The sequence below is a fragment of the Nothobranchius furzeri genome, chromosome 7, assembly GCF_043380555.1.
Source record: "Nothobranchius furzeri strain GRZ-AD chromosome 7, NfurGRZ-RIMD1, whole genome shotgun sequence".
Classification (NCBI taxonomy): domain Eukaryota; kingdom Metazoa; phylum Chordata; class Actinopteri; order Cyprinodontiformes; family Nothobranchiidae; genus Nothobranchius; species Nothobranchius furzeri.
The window spans coordinates 42,471,370-42,485,919 of NC_091747.1; the positions used below are offsets into that span (position 1 = coordinate 42,471,370).

General features: G+C 37.6%; 14 non-coding genes across 14 annotated transcripts; 11 read left to right on the forward strand and 3 right to left on the reverse strand.

Annotated features, from left to right (window-relative positions):
• Positions 1-169: 169 nt before the first annotated feature.
• On the reverse strand, positions 170-242 carry trnak-cuu (transfer RNA lysine (anticodon CUU)). The gene has a single exon. It is a non-coding gene; the product is annotated as a tRNA-Lys (tRNA).
• Positions 243-2,625: 2,383 nt separating this feature from the next.
• Positions 2,626-2,698, forward strand: trnak-uuu (transfer RNA lysine (anticodon UUU)). The gene has a single exon. It is a non-coding gene; the product is annotated as a tRNA-Lys (tRNA).
• Positions 2,699-3,390: 692 nt separating this feature from the next.
• On the forward strand, positions 3,391-3,499 carry trnal-caa (transfer RNA leucine (anticodon CAA)). The gene is made up of 2 exons: positions 3,391-3,428; positions 3,454-3,499. It is a non-coding gene; the product is annotated as a tRNA-Leu (tRNA).
• A 1,212-nt stretch (positions 3,500-4,711) lies between these two features.
• Positions 4,712-4,820, forward strand: trnal-caa (transfer RNA leucine (anticodon CAA)). Its single transcript has 2 exons — positions 4,712-4,749; positions 4,775-4,820. It is a non-coding gene; the product is annotated as a tRNA-Leu (tRNA).
• An 806-nt stretch (positions 4,821-5,626) lies between these two features.
• trnak-cuu (transfer RNA lysine (anticodon CUU)) lies at positions 5,627-5,699 on the reverse strand. Its single transcript has one exon. It is a non-coding gene; the product is annotated as a tRNA-Lys (tRNA).
• Positions 5,700-6,612: 913 nt separating this feature from the next.
• Positions 6,613-6,685, forward strand: trnak-uuu (transfer RNA lysine (anticodon UUU)). The gene has a single exon. It is a non-coding gene; the product is annotated as a tRNA-Lys (tRNA).
• Positions 6,686-7,377: 692 nt separating this feature from the next.
• Positions 7,378-7,486, forward strand: trnal-caa (transfer RNA leucine (anticodon CAA)). Its single transcript has 2 exons — positions 7,378-7,415; positions 7,441-7,486. It is a non-coding gene; the product is annotated as a tRNA-Leu (tRNA).
• A 499-nt stretch (positions 7,487-7,985) lies between these two features.
• Positions 7,986-8,058, forward strand: trnak-uuu (transfer RNA lysine (anticodon UUU)). Its single transcript has one exon. It is a non-coding gene; the product is annotated as a tRNA-Lys (tRNA).
• Positions 8,059-8,750: 692 nt separating this feature from the next.
• On the forward strand, positions 8,751-8,859 carry trnal-caa (transfer RNA leucine (anticodon CAA)). Its single transcript has 2 exons — positions 8,751-8,788; positions 8,814-8,859. It is a non-coding gene; the product is annotated as a tRNA-Leu (tRNA).
• Positions 8,860-9,677: 818 nt separating this feature from the next.
• On the reverse strand, positions 9,678-9,750 carry trnak-cuu (transfer RNA lysine (anticodon CUU)). The gene has a single exon. It is a non-coding gene; the product is annotated as a tRNA-Lys (tRNA).
• Positions 9,751-10,671: 921 nt separating this feature from the next.
• Positions 10,672-10,744, forward strand: trnak-uuu (transfer RNA lysine (anticodon UUU)). The gene has a single exon. It is a non-coding gene; the product is annotated as a tRNA-Lys (tRNA).
• A 692-nt stretch (positions 10,745-11,436) lies between these two features.
• On the forward strand, positions 11,437-11,545 carry trnal-caa (transfer RNA leucine (anticodon CAA)). Its single transcript has 2 exons — positions 11,437-11,474; positions 11,500-11,545. It is a non-coding gene; the product is annotated as a tRNA-Leu (tRNA).
• A 483-nt stretch (positions 11,546-12,028) lies between these two features.
• On the forward strand, positions 12,029-12,101 carry trnak-uuu (transfer RNA lysine (anticodon UUU)). Its single transcript has one exon. It is a non-coding gene; the product is annotated as a tRNA-Lys (tRNA).
• A 692-nt stretch (positions 12,102-12,793) lies between these two features.
• On the forward strand, positions 12,794-12,902 carry trnal-caa (transfer RNA leucine (anticodon CAA)). The gene is made up of 2 exons: positions 12,794-12,831; positions 12,857-12,902. It is a non-coding gene; the product is annotated as a tRNA-Leu (tRNA).
• Positions 12,903-14,550: the final 1,648 nt, after the last annotated feature.

Consider the following 14,550-nt stretch of genomic DNA (forward strand, 5'->3'; position numbering starts at 1 on the left):
AGGTGCTGGCATAAGAATTTGGGACGTTACTTGAGTTTTTTCTTAGTGTTGTCTGAGCTTAAAAGTTCCCCCAATCTATGGCAACAATTTCTGTTTTTCAAGCAAACGCATTTTGATACAGGGTAAACTGGTGACACTGCATGAAAACATACTCTGTCAAAGGCCTAAGAACCCAACGTGGGGCTCGAACCCACGACCATGAGATTAAGAGTTTCATGCTCTACCGACTGAGCTAGTCGGGCATTTGACAACCTTGACAAGTTTGACAACGTGAGGTGACACTGTTTTGCCATACAGGGTTTGTTGCCCTGGTCCTTCAGATACAACAAATTACTGTAACTCAGTAACAATAAAAGAGCTTTTGAAGTTGAACACCAATCTTCTAAAGATCCAAAGTGTTTTGGGAATGGGTAGAACTTGAATGAAAACAATTGCTTTTGATTGGGCAACTTCATTTCAGACATTTGACCAAACATACAACTTATCGATTGTATTCATTATCACAGCCAGCAGTCTTACTTGAGATAAGTGGTTCTACAAGGTCAATGAAATAGCAAAGGACAACTTCAGAGGGTAGGTCACAATTCAACCTCTGCAACTGTATTATACCACTCCAATCTTCAGTCAAGATGGCTGAGCGGTCAAAGGCGCCAGAGTCAAGCATTGCTTCCATTCCAATATGGGGATTCTGGTCTCCAGTAGGAGGCGTGGGTTCAAATCCCACTCTTGACACATTCATTAACTAGTAACAAAGGTTTACGATTAATTTTATCTCAAGAATAAAGATCTCTGGACGCTATCAGGAGCAATTTATTCAAAGATGGGTGGGTGTATCTTTGGTGTACAGATCTGCAGAAAGACATATGTTGGTCTTTTTCTAAATTTTTTAGAAAAGTGCTTTTCTGTTAACAATGTTGTTATGTAACATAAAAGAAACTTAAAAAAAAACTTCTGTGCCACTCATTTGAAGATTTGTGCGCTTATGTGACAAACTTTTTTGCAGTGTCATCAACCAATGAATGAATGAATGAAAGAATCTATCTATCTATCTATCTATCTATCTATCTATCTATCTATCTATCTATCTATCTATCTATCTATCATCTATCTATCTATCTATCTATCTATCTATCTATCTATCTATCTATCTATCTATCTATCTATCTATCTATCTATCTATCTATCTATCTATCTATCTATCTATCTATCTATCATCTATCTATCTATCTGACTATTTTACTCTGTTTCTGTCTGTAATCATTTTGTAGCCTGACTAGCTCAGCCGGTAGAGCATGAGACTTTTAATCTCAGGGTCATGGGTTCAGGTCCCATGTTAGGCATAGATTCTACAGGCGACATCTGTCTATTCATGTGTAATCTTTCTACTAGATCTTTTGTGAGAAGAACTGCAGGTGCTGGCATAAGAATTTGGGACTTTATTTGAGTTTTTTCTTAGTGTTGTCTGACCTTAAAACTTCCCCCAATCTATGGCAACAATGTCTGTTTTTCAAGCAAACGCATTTTGATTCAGGGTAAACTGGTGACACTGCATGAAAACATACTCTGTCAAAGGACTAAGCACCCAAAGTGGGGCTCGAACCCACGACCCTGAGATTAAGTGTCTCATGCTCTACCGACTGAGCTAGTCGGGCATTTGACAATCTTGACAAGTTTGACAACGTGAGGTGACACTGTTTTTTCATACAGGGTTTGTTGTCCTGGTCCTTCAGATACAACAAATTACTGTAACTCAGTAACAATAAAAGAGCTTTTGAAGTTGAACACCAATCTTCTAAAGCTCCAAATTGTTTTGGGAATGGGTAGAACTTGAATGAAAACAATTGCTTTTGATTGGGCAACTTCATTTCAGACATTTGACCAAACTTACAACTTATCGATTGTATTCATTATCACAGCCAGCAGTCTTACTTGGGATAAGTGGTTCTACAAGGTCAATGAAATAGCAAAGGTCAACTTCAGAGGGTAGGTCACAATTCAACCTCTGCAACTTTATTATACCACTTCAATCTTCAGTCAAGATGGCTGTGCGGTCAAAGGCGCCAGACTCAAGCATTGCTTCCATTCCAATGTGGGGATTCTGGTCTCAAGTAGGAGGCGTGGGTTCAAATCCCACTCTTGGCTCTTTCAATAACTAGAAACAAAGGTGTATGATTATTTTTATCTCAAGAATAAAGATCTCTGGATGCTATCAAGAGCAATTTATTCAAAGATGGGTGGGTGTAACTTTGGTGTACAGATCTGCAGAAAGACATATGTTGGTCTTTTTCTAAATTTTTTAGAAAAGTGCTTTTCTGTTAACAATGTTGTTATCTAACATAAAAAAACTTAAAAATAACTACTGTGCCACTCATTTGAAGATTTGTGCGCTTATGTGACAAACTTTTTTACAGTGTCATAAACCAATGAATGAATGAATGAAAGAATCTATCTATCAATCTATCTATCTATCTATCTATCTATCTATCTATCTATCTATCTATCTATCTATCTATCTATCTATCTATCTATCTATCTATCTATCTATCTATCTATCTATCTATCTATCTATCTATCTATCTATCTATCTGACTATTTTACTCTGTTTCTGTCTGTAATCATTTTGTAGCCTGACTAGCTCAGCTGGTAGAGCATGAGACTTTTAATCTCAGGGTCATGGGTTTAAGTCCCATGTTAGGCATAGATTCTAAAGGCAACATCTGTCTATTCATGTGTAATCTGTCTACTAGTTCTTTTGTGAGAAGAATTGCAGGTGCTTGCATAAGAATTTGGGACTTTATTTGAGTTTTTCTTAGTGTTGTCTGAGCTTAAAACTTCCCCCAATCTATGGCAACAATTTCTGTTTTTCAAGCAAATGCATTTTTATTCAGGGTAAACTGGTGACACTGCATGAAAACATACTCTGTCAAAGGCCTAAGCGCTCAACGTGGGGCTCGAACCCACGACCCTGAGATTAAGAGTCTCACGCGCTACCTACTGAGCTAGTCAGGCATTTGACAATATTGACAAGTTTGACAACGTGAGGTGACAGTCTTTTGCCATACAGGGTTTGTTGCCCTGGTCCTTCAGATACAACAAATTACTGTAACTCAGTAACAATAAAAGAGCTTATGAAGTTGAACACCAATCTTCTAAAGATCCAAAGTGTTTTGGGAATGGGTAGAACTTGAATGAAAACAATTGCTTTTGATTGGGCAACTTCATTTCAGACATTTGACCAAACTTAAAACTTATCGATTGTATTCATTATCACAGCCAGCAGTCTTACTTGGGATAAGTGGTTCTACAAGGTCAATGAAATAGCAAAGGACAACTTCAGCGGGTAGGTCACAATTCAACCTCTGCAACTTTATTATACCACTCCAATCTTCAGTCAAGATGGCCGAGCAGTCAAAGGCGCCAGACTCAAGCATTGCTTCCATTCCAATATGGGGATTCTGGTCTCCAGTAGGAGGCGTGGGTTCAAATCCCACTCTTGACACATTCATTAACTAGAAACAAAGGTTTATGATTAATTTTATCTCAAGAATAAAGATCTCTGGATGCTATCAAGAGCAAATTATTCAAAGATGGGTGGGTGTAACTTTGGTGTACAGATCTGCAGAAAGACATATGTTGGTCTTTTTCTAAATTTTTTAGAAAAGTGCTTTTCTGTTAACAATGTTGTTATCTAAAATAAAAAAACTTAAAAATAACTACTGTGCCACTCATTTGAAGATTTGTGCGCTTATGTGACAAACTTTTTTACAGTGTCATCAACCAATGAATGAATGAAAGAATGAATTAATCTATCTATCTATCTATCTATCTATCTATCTATCTATCTATCTATCTATCTATCTATCTATCTATCTATCTATCTATCTATCTATCTATCTATCTATCTATCTGACTATTTTACTCTGTTTCTGTCTGTAATCATTTTGTAGCCTGACTAGCTCAGCCGTTAGAGCATGAGACTTTTAATCTCAGGGTCATGGGTTCAAGTCCCATGTTAGGCATAGATTCTAAAGGCAGCATCTGTCTATTCATGTGTAATCTTTCTACTAGTTCTTTTGTGAGAAGAATTGCAGGTGCTGGCATAAGAATTTGGGACGTTACTTGAGTTTTTTCTTAGTGTTGTCTGAGCTTAAAAGTTCCCCCAATCTATGGCAACAATTTCTGTTTTTCAAGCAAACGCATTTTGATACAGGGTAAACTGGTGACACTGCATGAAAACATACTCTGTCAAAGGCCTAAGAACCCAACGTGGGGCTCGAACCCACGACCCTGAGATTAAGAGTTTTATGCTCTACCGACTGAGCTAGTCGGGCATTTGACAACCTTGACAAGTTTGACAAGTGAGGTGACACTGTTTTGCCATACAGGGTTTGTTGCCCTGGTCCTTCAGATACAACAAATTACTGTAACTCAGTAACAATAAAAGAGCTTTTGAAGTTGAACACCAATCTTCTAAAGATCCAAAGTGTTTTGGGAATGGGTAGAACTTGAATGAAAACAATTGCTTTTGATTGGGCAACTTCATTTCAGACATTTGACCAAACATACAACTTATCGATTGTATTCATTATCACAGCCAGCAGTCTTACTTGGGATAAGTGGTTCTACAAGGTCAATGAAATAGCAAAGGACAACTTCAGAGGGTAGGTCACAATTCAACCTCTGCAACTTTATTATACCACTCCAATCTTCAGTCAAGATGGCCGAGCGGTCAAAGGCGCCAGACTCAAGCATTGCTTCCATTCCAATATGGGGATTCTGGTCTCCAGTAGGAGGTGTGGGTTCAAATCCCACTCTTGACACATTCATTAACTAGTAACAAAGGTTTACGATTAATTTTATCTCAAGAATAAAGATCTCTGGACGCTATCAGGAGCAATTTATTCAAAGATGGGTGGGTGTATCTTTGGTGTACAGATCTGCAGAAAGACATATGTTGGTCTTTTTCTAAATTTTTAGAAAAGTGCGTTTCTGTTAACAATGTTGTTATGTAACATAAAAGAAACTTAAAAAAAACTTCTGTGCCACTCATTTGAAGATTTGTGCGCTTATGTGACAAACTTTTTTGCAGTGTCATCAACCAATGAATGAATGAATGAAAGAATCTATCTATCTATCTATCTATCTATCTATCTATCTATCTATCTATCTATCTATCTATCTATCTATCTATCTATCTATCTATCTATCTATCTATCTATCTATCTATCTATCTATCTATCTATCTATCTATCTATCTATCATCTATCTATCTATCTGACTATTTTACTCTGTTTCTGTCTGTAATTATTTTGTAGCCTGACTAGCTCAGCCGGTAGAGCATGAGACTTTTAATCTCAGGGTCATGGGTTCAGGTCCCATGTTAGGCATAGATTCTACAGGCGACATCTGTCTATTCATGTGTAATCTTTCTACTAGATCTTTTGTGAGAAGAACTGCAGGTGCTGGCATAAGAATTTGGGACTTTATTTGAGTTTTTTCTTAGTGTTGTCTGAGCTTAAAACTTCCCCCAATCTATGGCAACAATTTCTGTTTTTCAAGCAAACGCATTTTGATTCAGGGTAAACTGGTGACACTGCATGAAAACATACTCTGTCAAAGGACTAAGCACCCAAAGTGGGGCTCGAACCCACGACCCTGAGATTAAGAGTCTCATGCTCTACCGACTGAGCTAGTCGGGCATTTGACAATATTGACAAGTTTGACAACGTGAGGTGACACTGTTTTTTCATACAGGGTTTGTTGTCCTGGTCCTTCAGATACAACAAATTACTGTAACTCAGTAACAATAAAAGAGCTTTTGAAGTTGAACACCAATCTTCTAAAGCTCCAAAGTGTTTTGGGAATGGGTAGAACTTGAATGAAAACAATTGCTTTTGATTGGGCAACTTCATTTCAGACATTTGACCAAACTTACAACTTATCGATTGTATTCATTATCACAGCCAGCAGTCTTAATTGGGATAAGTGGTTCTACAAGGTCAATGAAATAGCAAAGGTCAACTTCAGAGGGTAGGTCACAATTCAACCTCTGCAACTTTATTATACCACTTCAATCTTCAGTCAAGATGGCTGTGCGGTCAAAGGCGCCAGACTCAAGCATTGCTTCCATTCCAATGTGGGGATTCTGGTCTCAAGTAGGAGGCGTGGGTTCAAATCCCACTCTTGGCTCTTTCAATAACTAGAAACAAAGGTGTATGATTATTTTTATCTTAAGAATAAAGATCTCTGGATGCTATCAAGAGCAATTTATTCAAAGATGGGTGGGTGTAACTTTGGTGTACAGATCTGCAGAAAGACATATGTTGGTCTTTTTCTAAATTTTTTAGAAAAGTGCTTTTCTGTTAACAATGTTGTTATCTAACATAAAAAAACTTAAAAATAACTACTGTGCCACTCATTTGAAGATTTGTGCGCTTATGTGACAAACTTTTTTACAGTGTCATAAACCAATGAATGAATGAATGAAAGAATCTATCTATCAATCTATCTATCTATCTATCTATCTATCTATCTATCTATCTATCTATCTATCTATCTATCTATCTATCTATCTGACTATTTTACTCTGTTTCTGTCTGTAATCATTTTGTAGCCTGACTAGCTCAGCTGGTAGAGCATGAGACTTTTAATCTCAGGGTCATGGGTTCAAGTCCCATGTTAGGCATAGATTCTAAAGGCAACATCTGTCTATTCATGTGTAATCTGTCTACTAGTTCTTTTGTGAGAAGAATTGCAGGTGCTTGCATAAGAATTTGGGACTTTATTTGAGTTTTTCTTAGTGTTGTCAGAGCTTAAAACTTCCCCCAATCTATGGCAACAATTTCTGTTTTTCAAGCAAATGCATTTTTATTCAGGGTAAACTGGTGACACTGCATGAAAACATACTCTGTCAAAGGCCTAAGCGCTCAACGTGGGGCTCGAACCCACGACCCTGAGATTAAGAGTCTCACGCGCTACCGACTGAGCTAGTCAGGCATTTGACAATATTGACAAGTTTGACAACGTGAGGTGACAGTCTTTTGCCATACAGGGTTTGTTGCCCTGGTCCTTCAGATACAACAAATTACTGTAACTCAGTAACAATAAAAGAGCTTATGAAGTTGAACACCAATCTTCTAAAGATCCAAAGTGTTTTGGGAATGGGTAGAACTTGAATGAAAACAATTGCTTTTGATTGGGCAACTTCATTTCAGACATTTGACCAAACTTAAAACTTATCGATGGTATTCATTATCACAGCCAGCAGTCTTACTTGGGATAAGTGGTTCTACAAGGTCAATGAAATAGCAAAGGACAACTTCAGCGGGTAGGTCACAATTCAACCTCTGCAACTTTATTATACCACTCCAATCTTCAGTCAAGATGGCCGAGCAGTCAAAGGCGCCAGACTCAAGCATTGCTTCCATTCCAATATGGGGATTCTGGTCTCCAGTAGGAGGCGTGGGTTCAAATCCCACTCTTGACACATTCATTAACTAGAAACAAAGGTGTATGATTAATTTTGTCTCAAGAATAAAGATCTCTGGATGCTATCAAGAGCAAATTATTCAAAGATGGGTGGGTGTAACTTTGGTGTACAGATCTGCAGAAAGACATATGTTGGTCTTTTTCTAAATTTTTTAGAAAAGTGCTTTTCTGTTAACAATGTTGTTATCTAAAATAAAAAAACTTAAAAATAACTACTGTGCCACTCATTTGAAGATTTGTGCGCTTATGTGACAAACTTTTTTACAGTGTCATCAACCAATGAATGAATGAATGAATGAATTAATCTATCTATCTATCTATCTATCTATCTATCTATCTATCTATCTATCTATCTATCTATCTATCTATCTATCTATCTATCTATCTATCTATCTATCTATCTATCTATCTATCTATCTATCTATCTATCTATCGATCTATCTATCTATCTATCTATCTGACTATTTTACTCTGTTTCTGTCTGTAATCATTTTGTAGCCTGACTAGCTCAGCCGGTAGAGCATGAGACTTTTAATCTCAGGGTCATGGGTTCAAGTCCCATGTTAGGCATAGATTCTAAAGGCAACATCTGTCTATTCATGTGTAATCTTTCTACTAGTTCTTTTGTGAGAAGAATTGCAGGTGCTGGCATAAGAATTTGGGACGTTACTTGAGTTTTTTCTTAGTGTTGTCTGAGCTTAAAAGTTCCCCCAATCTATGGCAACAATTTCTGTTTTTCAAGCAAACGCATTTTGATACAGGGTAAACTGGTGACACTGCATGAAAACATACTCTGTCAAAGGCCTAAGAACCCAACGTGGGGCTCGAACCCACGACCCTGAGATTAAGAGTTTCATGCTCTACCGACTGAGCTAGTCGGGCATTTGACAACCTTGACAAGTTTGACAAGTGAGGTGACACTGTTTTGCCATACAGGGTTTGTTGCCCTGGTCCTTCAGATACAACAAATTACTGTAACTCAGTAACAATAAAAGAGCTTTTGAAGTTGAACACCAATCTTCTAAAGATCCAAAGTGTTTTGGGAATGGGTAGAACTTGAATGAAAACAATTGCTTTTGATTGGGCAACTTCATTTCAGACATTTGACCAAACATACAACTTATCGATTGTATTCATTATCACAGCCAGCAGTCTTACTTGGGATAAGTGGTTCTACAAGGTCAATGAAATAGCAAAGGACAACTTCAGAGGGTAGGTCACAATTCAACCTCTGCAACTTTATTATACCACTCCAATCTTCAGTCAAGATGGCCGAGCGGTCAAAGGCGCCAGACTCAAGCATTGCTTCCATTCCAATATGGGGATTCTGGTCTCCAGTAGGAGGTGTGGGTTCAAATCCCACTCTTGACACATTCATTAACTAGTAACAAAGGTTTACGATTAATTTTATCTCAAGAATAAAGATCTCTGGACGCTATCAGGAGCAATTTATTCAAAGATGGGTGGGTGTATCTTTGGTGTACAGATCTGCAGAAAGACATATGTTGGTCTTTTTCTAAATTTTTAGAAAAGTGCGTTTCTGTTAACAATGTTGTTATGTAACATAAAAGAAACTTAAAAAAAACTTCTGTGCCACTCATTTGAAGATTTGTGCGCTTATGTGACAAACTTTTTTGCAGTGTCATCAACCAATGAATGAATGAATGAAAGAATCTATCTATCTATCTATCTATCTATCTATCTATCTATCTATCTATCTATCTATCTATCTATCTATCTATCTATCTATCTATCTATCTATCTATCTATCTATCTATCTATCTATCTATCTATCTATCTATCTATCTATCTATCTATCTATCATCTATCTATCTATCTGACTATTTTACTCTGTTTCTGTCTGTAATTATTTTGTAGCCTGACTAGCTCAGCCGGTAGAGCATGAGACTTTTAATCTCAGGGTCATGGGTTCAGGTCCCATGTTAGGCATAGATTCTACAGGCGACATCTGTCTATTCATGTGTAATCTTTCTACTAGATCTTTTGTGAGAAGAACTGCAGGTGCTGGCATAAGAATTTGGGACTTTATTTGAGTTTTTTCTTAGTGTTGTCTGAGCTTAAAACTTCCCCCAATCTATGGCAACAATTTCTGTTTTTCAAGCAAACGCATTTTGATTCAGGGTAAACTGGTGACACTGCATGAAAACATACTCTGTCAAAGGACTAAGCACCCAAAGTGGGGCTCGAACCCACGACCCTGAGATTAAGAGTCTCATGCTCTACCGACTGAGCTAGTCGGGCATTTGACAATATTGACAAGTTTGACAACGTGAGGTGACACTGTTTTTTCATACAGGGTTTGTTGTCCTGGTCCTTCAGATACAACAAATTACTGTAACTCAGTAACAATAAAAGAGCTTTTGAAGTTGAACACCAATCTTCTAAAGCTCCAAAGTGTTTTGGGAATGGGTAGAACTTGAATGAAAACAATTGCTTTTGATTGGGCAACTTCATTTCAGACATTTGACCAAACTTACAACTTATCGATTGTATTCATTATCACAGCCAGCAGTCTTAATTGGGATAAGTGGTTCTACAAGGTCAATGAAATAGCAAAGGTCAACTTCAGAGGGTAGGTCACAATTCAACCTCTGCAACTTTATTATACCACTTCAATCTTCAGTCAAGATGGCTGTGCGGTCAAAGGCGCCAGACTCAAGCATTGCTTCCATTCCAATGTGGGGATTCTGGTCTCAAGTAGGAGGCGTGGGTTCAAATCCCACTCTTGGCTCTTTCAATAACTAGAAACAAAGGTGTATGATTATTTTTATCTTAAGAATAAAGATCTCTGGATGCTATCAAGAGCAATTTATTCAAAGATGGGTGGGTGTAACTTTGGTGTACAGATCTGCAGAAAGACATATGTTGGTCTTTTTCTAAATTTTTTAGAAAAGTGCTTTTCTGTTAACAATGTTGTTATCTAACATAAAAAAACTTAAAAATAACTACTGTGCCACTCATTTGAAGATTTGTGCGCTTATGTGACAAACTTTTTTACAGTGTCATAAACCAATGAATGAATGAATGAAAGAATCTATCTATCAATCTATCTATCTATCTATCTATCTATCTATCTATCTATCTATCTATCTATCTATCTATCTATCTATCTATCTATCTATCTGACTATTTTACTCTGTTTCTGTCTGTAATCATTTTGTAGCCTGACTAGCTCAGCTGGTAGAGCATGAGACTTTTAATCTCAGGGTCATGGGTTCAAGTCCCATGTTAGGCATAGATTCTAAAGGCAACATCTGTCTATTCATGTGTAATCTGTCTACTAGTTCTTTTGTGAGAAGAATTGCAGGTGCTTGCATAAGAATTTGGGACTTTATTTGAGTTTTTCTTAGTGTTGTCAGAGCTTAAAACTTCCCCCAATCTATGGCAACAATTTCTGTTTTTCAAGCAAATGCATTTTTATTCAGGGTAAACTGGTGACACTGCATGAAAACATACTCTGTCAAAGGCCTAAGCGCTCAACGTGGGGCTCGAACCCACGACCCTGAGATTAAGAGTCTCACGCGCTACCGACTGAGCTAGTCAGGCATTTGACAATATTGACAAGTTTGACAACGTGAGGTGACAGTCTTTTGCCATACAGGGTTTGTTGCCCTGGTCCTTCAGATACAACAAATTACTGTAACTCAGTAACAATAAAAGAGCTTATGAAGTTGAACACCAATCTTCTAAAGATCCAAAGTGTTTTGGGAATGGGTAGAACTTGAATGAAAACAATTGCTTTTGATTGGGCAACTTCATTTCAGACATTTGACCAAACTTAAAACTTATCGATGGTATTCATTATCACAGCCAGCAGTCTTACTTGGGATAAGTGGTTCTACAAGGTCAATGAAATAGCAAAGGACAACTTCAGCGGGTAGGTCACAATTCAACCTCTGCAACTTTATTATACCACTCCAATCTTCAGTCAAGATGGCCGAGCAGTCAAAGGCGCCAGACTCAAGCATTGCTTCCATTCCAATATGGGGATTCTGGTCTCCAGTAGGAGGCGTGGGTTCAAATCCCACTCTTGACACATTCATTAACTAGAAACAAAGGTGTATGATTAATTTTGTCTCAAGAATAAAGATCTCTGGATGCTATCAAGAGCAAATTATTCAAAGATGGGTGGGTGTAACTTTGGTGTACAGATCTGCAGAAAGACATATGTTGGTCTTTTTCTAAATTTTTTAGAAAAGTGCTTTTCTGTTAACAATGTTGTTATCTAAAATAAAAAAACTTAAAAATAACTACTGTGCCACTCATTTGAAGATTTGTGCGCTTATGTGACAAACTTTTTTACAGTGTCATCAACCAATGAATGAATGAATGAATGAATTAATCTATCTATCTATCTATCTATCTATCTATCTATCTATCTATCTATCTATCTATCTATCTATCTATCTATCTATCTATCTATCTATCTATCTATCTATCTATCTATCTATCTATCGATCTATCTATCTATCTATCTATCTGACTATTTTACTCTGTTTCTGTCTGTAATCATTTTGTAGCCTGACTAGCTCAGCCGGTAGAGCATGAGACTTTTAATCTCAGGGTCATGGGTTCAAGTCCCATGTTAGGCATAGATTCTAAAGGCAACATCTGTCTATTCATGTGTAATCTTTCTACTAGTTCTTTTGTGAGAAGAATTGCAGGTGCTGGCATAAGAATTTGGGACGTTACTTGAGTTTTTTCTTAGTGTTGTCTGAGCTTAAAAGTTCCCCCAATCTATGGCAACAATTTCTGTTTTTCAAGCAAACGCATTTTGATACAGGGTAAACTGGTGACACTGCATGAAAACATACTCTGTCAAAGGCCTAAGAACCCAACGTGGGGCTCGAACCCACGACCCTGAGATTAAGAGTTTCATGCTCTACCGACTGAGCTAGTCGGGCATTTGACAACCTTGACAAGTTTGACAAGTGAGGTGACACTGTTTTGCCATACAGGGTTTGTTGCCCTGGTCCTTCAGATACAACAAATTACTGTAACTCAGTAACAATAAAAGAGCTTTTGAAGTTGAACACCAATCTTCTAAAGATCCAAAGTGTTTTGGGAATGGGTAGAACTTGAATGAAAACAATTGCTTTTGATTGGGCAACTTCATTTCAGACATTTGACCAAACATACAACTTATCGATTGTATTCATTATCACAGCCAGCAGTCTTACTTGGGATAAGTGGTTCTACAAGGTCAATGAAATAGCAAAGGACAACTTCAGAGGGTAGGTCACAATTCAACCTCTGCAACTTTATTATACCACTCCAATCTTCAGTCAAGATGGCCGAGCGGTCAAAGGCGCCAGACTCAAGCATTGCTTCCATTCCAATATGGGGATTCTGGTCTCCAGTAGGAGGCGTGGGTTCAAATCCCACTCTTGACACATTCATTAACTAGTAACAAAGGTTTACGATTAATTTTATCTCAAGAATAAAGATCTCTGGACGCTATCAGGAGCAATTTATTCAAAGATGGGTGGGTGTATCTTTGGTGTACAGATCTGCAGAAAGACATATGTTGGTCTTTTTCTAAATTTTTTAGAAAAGTGCTTTTCTGTTAACAATGTTGTTATGTAACATAAAAGAAACTTAAAAAAAACTTCTGTGCCACTCATTTGAAGATTTGTGCGCTTATGTGACAAACTTTTTTGCAGTGTCATCAACCAATGAATGAATGAATGAAAGAATCTATCTATCTATCTATCTATCTATCTATCTATCTATCTATCTATCTATCTATCTATCTATCTATCTATCTATCTATCTATCTATCTATCTATCTATCTATCTATCTATCTATCATCTATCTATCTATCTATCTATCTATCTATCTATCTATCTATCTATCTATCTATCATCTATCTATCTATCTGACTATTTTACTCTGTTTCTGTCTGTAATCATTTTGTAGCCTGACTAGCTCAGCCGGTAGAGCATAAGACTTTTAATCTCAGGGTCATGGGTTCAGGTCCCATGTTAGGCATAGATTCTACAGGCGACATCTGTCTATTCATGTGTAATCTTTCTACTAGATCTTTTGTGAGAAGAACTGCAGGTGCTGGCATAAGAATTTGGGACTTTATTTGAGTTTTTTCGTAGTGTTGTCTGACCTTAAAACTTCCCCCAATCTATGGCAACAATTTCTGTTTTTCAAGCAAACGCATTTTGATTCAGGGTAAACTGGTGACACTGCATGAAAACATACTCTGTCAAAGGACTAAGCACCCAAAGTGTGGCTCGAACCCACGACCCTGAGATTAAGAGTCTCATGCTCTACCGACTGAGCTAGTCGGGCATTTGACAATATTGACAAGTTTGACAACGTGAGGTGACACTGTTTTTTCATACAGGGTTTGTTGTCCTGGTCCTTCAGATACAACAAATTACTGTAACTCAGTAACAATAAAAGAGCTTTTGAAGTTGAACACTGTTGGTCTCTCTTCCGTTAGACCAAGCACGGGTACGGAGTAGATGGAGTTAAACACCTTTTAAGTTGACAGAACGAGGAGACAAATGATCAGAAGTCCATTCACTGTTTCGCCGCTCATGAGGGGGAGAGCCTCTGCAGCAAGTCCCGCGACCTGCTCTTGCCAGATGCTTCGGACAGACTCTCGCCGTTCTACTGAAAACGGCTGATTTTTATTGAAGATTACAGGAATGTTACATACGCAGTTTGCCATGTACATACGTCAATGATCATGACAGGTGAAAATAACAGCCTTGTTAGCGGACAGTTTAATACATCAATAGAACATACATCCTTGAGATTACCAGGAACATCCTGATATATTCATGACAGGAGAAGATACATTCACTGGTACCGAGAGGCACTGAGTGGAGATGGAATGTGCACACTCCTTTCTCTTGTGCAGGAGAAGATACACAGCTATTAATCTTTGTGTGAAGGCCTTGAGTATCTGAGCGAGTTTCCATAGCATAGATAATAAAATGAGCTTATAAGGTAAATATATATATATATTGCCTTGTTAGGCAGGATCTAACATGTCACAAGAACTTGTAATTCTTAAGATA